Source organism: Charadrius vociferus, unplaced genomic scaffold, assembly GCF_000708025.1.
Source record: "Charadrius vociferus isolate BGI_N301 unplaced genomic scaffold, ASM70802v2 scaffold111, whole genome shotgun sequence".
Classification (NCBI taxonomy): Eukaryota; Metazoa; Chordata; class Aves; order Charadriiformes; family Charadriidae; genus Charadrius; species Charadrius vociferus.
This window is the reverse complement of record NW_009647046.1, coordinates 3,786,543-3,795,959: the sequence shown is the minus strand read 5'-3', so window position 1 is coordinate 3,795,959 and position 9,417 is coordinate 3,786,543.

Sequence of the window (9,417 nt, the reverse complement as noted above, 5' to 3'; positions counted from 1 at the left end):
AATTAAATCTGAATCAAATCACAGCCATCTCTTCTGTGTTTCTTTAATTGGAAGTTCAAATTCAGTTTATTGTTCCCAGCTCCACCATTTTGAGTTTCCAATGTGCTGCAGGATTTGCGATCTCAAACGGCTGTGATTGTTGCGCAGGGAAATTTTGACTGCTGTGGTTGCTAGAAATTGGGCAAGGGCTGTGGTGTAGTTTGGATGATGGTTTACTAGGTTTCAGAGTTAGCCCTGAGCGGAAGGTTCCTGCCTCTGTGAGGCATTATTGGCTTCTTCTTTCATCACCTGCGGACCGTATTCACCAGGCTGATTTATTTTGTGTCATTACAGGGACACTCTGGCATAAAGAGCATAAAGAGGTGGCTTCAGCAAACTCCGTTCTTGGGGAACAAGAAAATAGCCAGGGCTTGATAATGACAAGCTAAACAGGTCTCACACATGTGCCTTTAACCACCGTAACCTCAGGAGGGTTAGAGCAATGATATGGTTAATCCTGGATGTTTGGCCAACTCTTAACTTTGTTAGTCAGCTCCCTGGAGGAGGAACAAAGCTGCTCATGAATGTACAGCTCTAAGCCATTGGCTATGCTCCAGAAAGCGGTCCTTTCTGCTGCTGGAGAAGGATCCTCACCAAAGCTTTGCTTGTGTTCATTCAGGCTCATCCCCTGAAAGGATTAATGCTCAGCAGACACCACCTAAAACATGCAGAGAAAGGGAAATGACACTTTTCCCTGGAGAGTGACAACGGGGCACGCTGTTGGCTTTAGATGTGGGCAGGAGCCAATGCTGGGAGCCTTCTGGTACTGCCTCGTGCTCCTGGGCAAGCCCAGGCTTTGGCACCCTCCTCAGCAAGGTCTAAGGCCCACCTCCACCGTCTGCCCAACCTCAGCAGTGTTGTAAGAGACTGGGGATGGAGCTGGATGGAGGAGGATGAGGAGGGTGGCTGGTCTCGTATTCCTTGATCAGAGTTTTGCCCCAGCCTCGGTGCAGATGTCTCATCACCACCCCATTGCAACCCTCCCAACTCAGCCTTTGGGAAATGCCTCTTCCCTGCAGAAGAGACTGCCCCTGCTCCACCAGCTCTGCCTCCCCGGCCCCTGGCAGCAGCACTTGCACACTGTCGGCTTAAGAAACCCAAAGAAATCCCTGTTAGGCAGCTCCCAGCTCTGCTGCCTGGTGTCTCACACCAGCCAAATATTGAAGAGCTGAGCCCCACCGCACAACAAGCACCTGGGACCTGCCGCCTTGGGCTGCTGGGACACCCCCGTTTGGCATGCACGGGGGGTACCTGCACCTCCAGCTGCCCCACGGATGGCCCTAAACATCCTCCCCTCTTCCTGGGCATCAGTCAGGGTGCTTCAGGAGAAGGGGTTTTTCTTGGTTTTGTTCACATCGTTGGGGAGAAGGAGGGAAACGCAGCTCTTCTGCTCTTCTCCGAGCCCAGGTGAGTTAGCCTCCTTGCTTCCTGTCATCCCTCCCAAGGGGCAGGGGATAACATCCTGCTCCTCAGAGGTCCTCAGAGGGACCTCCTACAGAGGCTTTGGACCCTTCATCTTCATCAGGAGGGAGGCGAGGCAGCACCAAGGACCCTTTGCAAGCCCACCAGTGCAGCCCAGGTATGCCCCGGGCCTTGCCACGCCGTAGGAAATGGCTCTTCTGGCAGGGAAAATTGGATCCTCCTCCATAAATAAACCTGTGTTTTGGCTGGAGAAGCAGAAAGGGCAGGATGGTATGGCACGATGCTGTGAGGGGGGCAGCAGGTGCTGGATGGAGGGGTCCCACTATGGTGGCAACCCTGTCCCAGGGGAGCTGGCTGCTCCTATGCTCACAGGGCACAGCAGGGAGGGAGGGAGGGTGCTGACGGGGCATCCCACAGAGGTGCCCCCAGCTGGACGTCCCCAAAAACACATCAGAGAAAAACAAGCACCTGGGGGAGCCAGGCGGTGGGCTTCAGAGCCACTCTTGGGGCAGACACTGCCCACTTGGCCACCAAGGCCACACCAGATCCACCTCTTGCCTGAAAAGCCAACTTCAGCCCAACTGTGGGGAGTGAAGGCACAGCAAAGTGAAAGCAGAGTCACCCTTTGATTTCTCCACCTGACCTAGCCTTAAAAACTCAATTTGAAGGCGGCATTAGGGAAGTAAGATATCGTTTATCAGGAGCGACAGATCCAATCTATAAATTAACATGCTCCGCCTGGGAGTCAGGAGGCAGAAATATCTATCAATTCCTCCCCGGCAGGCTGACACAGGCACACAAATTTGGCCAATTCCCCAGAGCAGCACGCAGTCTCCAGCAGGTCTGAGGACCCAGAAATGCTGGGGAGCAGAGGCAGCAATGGGGAAATTATATGGGAGAGCCCTGGAGAAGAACCGAGCTCCCGCCTGCACCCCACCCTGTCCACTATGACATGGGGACAAGTGGGCCCCAAACAAAACGGGATTCACATCTCAGTCCAAAGGCATAGTATGTTTTTAAATGCACCATCAAGGCATTCAATATAGGATGAGTTGTAAAACGGCTGCAATCCATTAGGGAAAACCTGGCTATTTTAAGATACATCTACACAGTTCGCTTCCACCTTCCAAAAAGAAAGTATAAACCATGGAAATTATATTTGCTTTTTTTATGTAGGACCAACACAAACATAACTTTACATACATACAAACTACTGTGTCTGCGCTCGGTAAATCTGGGGGTTTAGGGCTGCTCATCTCCCAGCCCTGGGAGGTGCCGGGTGACTTTTGGTGACGCCTGGCATGACTCTGCTGTAAAGGACAAGCAAATGAGGACATTTCGCAACCCTGTCACGAGGCGCTTGTCTCGCTGAATCCCTTTTCTACATAAAACCAGAGAGGCTGGGCCAAATGGTAGAAATGGCTTTGATCGGGACATCTGGCACGGCCTCGCTCCCACCCCAGGTAGCCATTGCATTAGCCGCTCCCTGCGGGGAGGAACGGCCGGCGGGGCAGCCAAGGGGACTGCTCCCTCCGAGGGACACGGAAATGAAATTATCAGGGGGCTTAGATGGTGCAGCCAGGAAGCCTGTTAAAGGCCTCGTAAATAAGAACCCATGTAGACAGCAGGTACTGCAGGGCTTTATAGGCCTATAAAACACCCTGAGCTGCCACGGAGGCTGGAAGGGATGGGTAAGGAATCTAATTTCACAGGATTTAAAGCAGGTGAGAGGGATATAAATGTGTGTTTTTAATAGTAATTAATGCTGCCATTCAGAAGCACTTAAGCAGTGGGTTCGGAGAGTTTCCAAGGGCTTGCCTCATAAATCACAGCCCACTACTTGCCCGCCCTGCTCCCGGGGAGCTGGGCTGCTGCTCCCTCCTCTGACCCGGCCATGGCAGCGTGGCCATTTGCAGCCCCAAACGGAGATCTCGGCATCGCTCCCCAGCCACTGCAAGCAGAACCATCCCCAGCCATCCCTCCGAACTGGGACGGGCACAGGGACACCTTCCCCCAAGGTTATCCCCTTTTCTGCAGAGCCGGAGGGACAAAGCAGCAGCTTCCTCACACCTAGTTAACTGCTCACCTCTCTGCCGTGGGCTGCCAGTTTTCACCCTACCTTGTTGAGTCATTTCTGCCCTGCAGGTGGTCAGGTCCCAGCCAGCTCCTTCTGCCTGGTGTGGGTGGGGAGCAGAGGCTTCTGCAGCCCACAGGGATGAGGTGGAGAGCGGGGAGGGTGCACGGGAAACATTCAGGAACTGGGCAGTGTATAAAATCCGCGGTGTTTTGTGTCATGCTGTGATTTCCAAGTTGACGCCAGGAGCCTTGGCATCTGATTTCATACCGTTCTTGGATGACGCTAGATACCAAGGGCTTAGCAGGGAAGCCCAGCTGGAGATGCGCCCCATGCCTCAGCATCCCCATGCGCCCCAGAACACGGCCCTCACTGCTGGGTACTGTGCGCCCACTCCTGCCTCCCACGGCTGCAAGAGGGCAGGCGAAGCGGGACAGCAAAGCCAGGGCTCCCCTCTACCCCAGCCCCAGTCCTGCCCCAGCCTCATCCCAGTCCCGTCCACCTGCGCCCCAGTCCTCCCCAGTTCAGCCCCAGGCTTGTCCGAGCCCTGCCTGGGAAGGCTCCAACCGTGTGCCAGCCCTGCCCTCTAGTGTCACTTCTGCTACAACCACGCTTTATAATACAGCTCGTTCCCCCTGCACCTCTGCTGCAGATGTTCAGTCGGGTCTCAGGCGTGACTGTTTCAGGCAGAGCTTGACTTTCACACCGCGGGAGCGGGGCAGGATGCAGGCACAGAGATTTGCCAGATGGTGATGCTGTAATTTGCTGCTGCCTTCACCTCTGGTCTCTGCCCATGGTCAAACCAGGTCCCCGCCATCTCCCCAGTCAAGGAAGGAGCCCTGAGGAAACCAGGAAAGAACACGACAGCCAGGAGAAATCATTATTAACTATTTCTTATGCACTATTCTTCCAGTTATGTGTAGTCAGATTACCCAGGTTGGGGATTAAGCATGCCCCAGATGCAGAGACATTCTGAGATGTGGCTGGGTTCATTAGCTGATGGGGCACGTGCACCTTCCAGAAACTGCTTGGGTTTGCAACGCCCAGGGCTGCTTTGGTGTGGCACAGAGCCCACGCAGAGGTCCTGTTGGATCCCTATTGCCTACAGAAAAAGCTGAGTCAGCATGACTGCTCAGGGGCCAGGCATGAAGAGGCTGAAGAGCCCAGGCAGTGTTGGTTTTGATCTGGTTACAGAGCTGTTTTGGATCCAGCTGGGACTTAGCCCCTTCTGGGCTGAGCTCCAGCAGACTCTGCGTAAGTCCCCCATGTCCTGGGGTCCAGGAAGGTGTCCGAGCTGGGTGCAGCTGGATCCAAGCGCTCTCCAGCTGGTGCCACCAAGCTGCTGGAGGATGGCATGTAGGGCAGGCACTGAAGCATCTTTGCAGCAGCTGCCTGGGCCAACAAGGCTGGCACAGAACCATAGATAATAAATCCACCTGGACCAAATCTGGTCCCATTTTGCAGTGACACCAGGCCACCTCTGCACTGGACTCCATAGGTGCTCCACGTTTTCCTAATATGCAACTGCAGAGGCATCTATTATCCTGCACAACAGAGAGCTTACGGCAGCACTCTGCCACGGCCATTTCTCCTGCAAGTCAGGGAGAGTCTGGAAAGATGCTGCATCATCATGGGAAATGCCGGTGCTAGAAACAGGTGTTGTTTGGCAGCAATACTAAGAGATTTTCTATTCTCTCACCCTGATTGATGTTTAATACCTAGCAGAGAGAGACCTAATCCTGCTGTTCTGACCTGATAAACCAGGCTTAGATTTTGCATTGGCTTCATTCTCCTATATTAATTACCAGCAAATATGAAGTAATGGTGTGACAGCTGAGACCTGTTGTTACCAGGCAATATCTCCAGTTCAAACTCAAAACCTTGAAGGATCAAGCTAATTTTGCTGAGGTACACAGCAAACCAGAGGAATCCCCAGTAGGTCCAGGAAAGTAATACTCCTGTCACAGCTGAACCCTCCTGGGTTGTTGGCTCCGGCTTGGGTGCCATTGTGGGGTCACACTGACTATATACACAGGCCGAGCGTACACACACATATACATATGTACAGATATACATATGCTTACATATATGTTTGTATATACATGAGTACGTGTGTTAATACGTATATATAGCTAGACTGATGCCTTGACTCATTAGCCCCTCACTTTGTAAATGTCTGCATCAGGGATGCTTGTATTAACTGGAAATCAGATACACACAAGGAACAATAATTCATTAAATACACTGGAATGACCTCACTGCTGAGCTGGCTTCTTCCCTTTTCCCATTCCAGGTAGTGGAATGAGCCCTATTTCTAACCCCAAAGGGGTCTTCCTGAAGACCCAGAAATACTCAAAACTGGTGGTGGTTTCTGCTGTTTTGTTTGCTATTCTACATGACTTACAAAGGGCCTATTCACACACTAAGACGCTGGTCAGTACGTCCAGGTCTCCTGCGTGGCCAGGAAATGCAATCTATGCTGTCTCACCACTGGGTTTGACCTGCACCCCAAAGCCTATTGCTATTTTTTCAGCCAGGCTGCTGCTTGTCATCTGATTTGCTTGCTTTCAAGTAGGTCACATAATTTGAGGGGGAAGAGGAAAGCTCTCTCCTCAGAGGAGCATCGCCTGTCGTATTTTAAAAAGTTTTCTGTTCCCAGAGGAAAGGATTAAATAAGATGCAGAAGGGCACACGTGTATGTGTGCGGGCCAGCGAGCAGGTAGGTGTGCCAGCTGCCGGCAGCAGCACAGGAATCTCGCAGGACACGGGAACAAGGACACTACCGAGGCAGCCAGGTTTCCCAACATGAGGAACCCGTCAAAGCTGCTTGTTTTCCAGCCGCCGACCTCCACTAGCAATAATTGTTTACTTTGAAAGCACTCAGGGAACATGAAGCAGCACACTCCTAAGCCAGAAATAATCCTGTGCTGGCTCTTCACAATAGGTGCTATTGTGTTAATATACAACCAGGCAGCAGGGCAGGAAAATATCTAGGTCTCGTCTGCATAAGGAAGTGAATTGCTGCTGCTATAGCATAATAAACACGTTCCGTAAGGAAGCTAAATGTATTTATCTTCTCAAAAAACTAGGTTAAAAGATAGCTTCATCTGCCTTGCTTGTAAGCGCTTGCTTGTAAAAAATCAGCAAAGCTGTTGCAAGATCCAGAGGCTGAAATCTCTAACAAGGCAACTCCAAGCATGAAAAAAAGTGTATGTTATTTAGTGGGAAATAATCAGCTATTGGAATAATAATGCCAGTGTCCTACTGCATTCAGTATCCCTGGAAGTATTTTTAATAAAGATTGATTTATTTATTTTTTTTTCCTAAAAGATCATCTTTAATTCAAGCAGGAACTAATTTAGGGAAGCCCAAGGCTGGTGCTGTGCAGGAGGCCAGGCTACATTGTCACAACGGCTCCAATTAGTATTATAACCTGTTCATTACCACACTTACCCTGAAATTTCTAAACCACCTACAACTTTAAATCACCTTCCCCCTGAAGCAGCGCATCCCTGTGAGGCAGCTGGGCAGGCACAGCTATGGCAGAGTAACTCTGCAGGTCAGTTTTTGTACTTTGGCAAGCCTTGATTCAAAGCACTTGTCAGAACCATTGCCATGCTGTAGACAAGCTCTGCCTAAGGAGACTGACCAGCAGAACTATCACAGAACTACCTGATTATTCGAGAATAAATCACTTTTATTTTGGAATACGCTGTCAACACTGGGGAATTACTCTGGCAGAGCTGAGTACACCATTCTGGTCAATTCTCCCATGCAGACGTGCCATACGTGTGATAAGGCTGGAGAACAATCCCTCAAGAGAAGTAATGAACATTTTATTGGTTGGGATATTTCCAACTTGTGCAGGACAAAGCAATCTTCTCCGTGCTGAATGATCAGGCAAGGTGGAACTCAGGGTTGGGTTTTTTCCATCTCTAATTTCTGTGTTTAGTTTGAGAAGACATTGTGAACAAGACTAGCAAGTGGCAGAGGGGGGAGAAAAACATCTTGTCTGGCTCTGATTCTGCCAGAGGTGCTGTCATATTTGCAACATTAGTGGTACGAGAGGTCATTTCCTTGAAACTCAAGACAAATGTGTGATGCTGAAGCCACAGGTGTATGTAACAGCCACAGAGACCTCTAGAACCAACGCAGCGCCTCACACCCAGGCTGTTTGCTTTTTTTGTCTTTTTCTTCCTCGACCAGTGCCTTTTATGGGAGAAGCACTGGGCCAGACACTGGAAGGAGGTGGATGGGAAGGGATGCAGGATGGGAAGCTTGCAACGAGTGAGTGCTAGCTGCACTTCTAGCAGCAGGATCGAAGCCTGACAGAGCTCGAGGAGGCAGCGGTTGGTCATTTCCAGCACATTGATAGCAGCTTTCCCTGCCTCGATGCCAGCCCCTCTGCAGAGCCATGATCTCTGCTGCTCCTGTGGCAGGAGCTGCAGGCCTGCACCCACCTGCTCTCACGCCCCATGTGCGCTCAGGCAAACACCCCGCACCGCTGCGGCTCTCCCAGCTGCCTGCGCCCACAGGCAGAGCAGGCAGGTCGGTGAGGTGAGGAGGCAAAACTCGCTTGGGGTTGCAAGGGCTCTACCAGGCTGGAAAGGCACCTGACAACCCACCACTAGATGCAGGGGTGTCAGCTGGTGCTCAGCACGTACCCAGAGCTCTCCATCACCCCGTGGGGCACTTGGGCAGTCCAGAGCAAACACCCAGGCACCAACTTTCTCTGTCTAGAGGGAATGCGATTCCTGGGAACGTGATTCCCACCAGCGCCCAGGTGCTGTTTACAAGGGAGGGGCTACAAGGAAAGGTGACATCTTTTACTGAACCAACTGATGCAGCTGGGGGAGAAAAAAAAAATCAAGTCCGCTTCCAGAGATTTGAGAAAAACACATTATCCCTGAAACATTTTCCAGCTGTATCAACTAGCCTAATGGAACACATCATAACGCTCCCCACAACCCCCACCACGCTTCTGTCCTCCACAACTGCCAGAGTATGGCTGCTATGAGGGCAATTAATACCGCTGCCCTTGCCTCTGAAATCCCCTTAATTGTGCTCTCTGCGAATTGCTGGGCCCCAGGACGTTGCAGACCATTTTGCAGCAGTCTCAGCTGAAATAAGGAGCGTGGGATCGCACTGACCAATGTTTGACACTGAGCTTGCTGCTGCCTCCCCCGCCACATGGAATCTGGTATTAATTTTAATTTATTTTGTCCTGTCCAGCAGTTTGAATTCACAACGTGCTGGAGTTTGGTATTGAAAAGGCTCCTTTGTCATAAAGCACCACTAAGAGAAGGTGGGACCTTTTGGCGTGCGAGTATGGGCAGATGGGTCTTTTATACCTGGAATGATGATTTGGGACCGTGGGATAACCGCTTTGGCATGGAGAGCGTGTGTGTGCAGCTTACCCCGATAACCCGGCAGCTTTGAAAGTCGTTAGCTCCCGTATCGCTCGCTCCGTAGCAGGGTGGTCCAGAGCTCAGCAGAGGCTGCACATCAGTACTGGAGTAGTTAATGCCACTGGCGGTGACATTCTGCTCATTAAATTTCAAAGTTAACGCTGGTAGGAAGAGGAATGGGGCAGCCCACACCTCCCTGTACTGTCCTTACGGGCTGTTTGCAGGTGTCACCCTCCCTACCTCACGCAAGTCGTGTTGGAACGGTTTTATTTACTGCCACAAAAACCCCACAGGACTTTTATTTGTGTAAATCACCCTTCGCCAGTGCAGCGCAGACCTCTGCCTTGCGGTGGGCAGCGGCCGAAACCCCCCTTGGAAAACCACGGACCGCGCATGGCCCAGATCCCACCGGCCCCAACCGGCAAACGAAGGGCACTGACAGGAGCCAGCGGGGCCGGCTGGCGGTCCCCACAC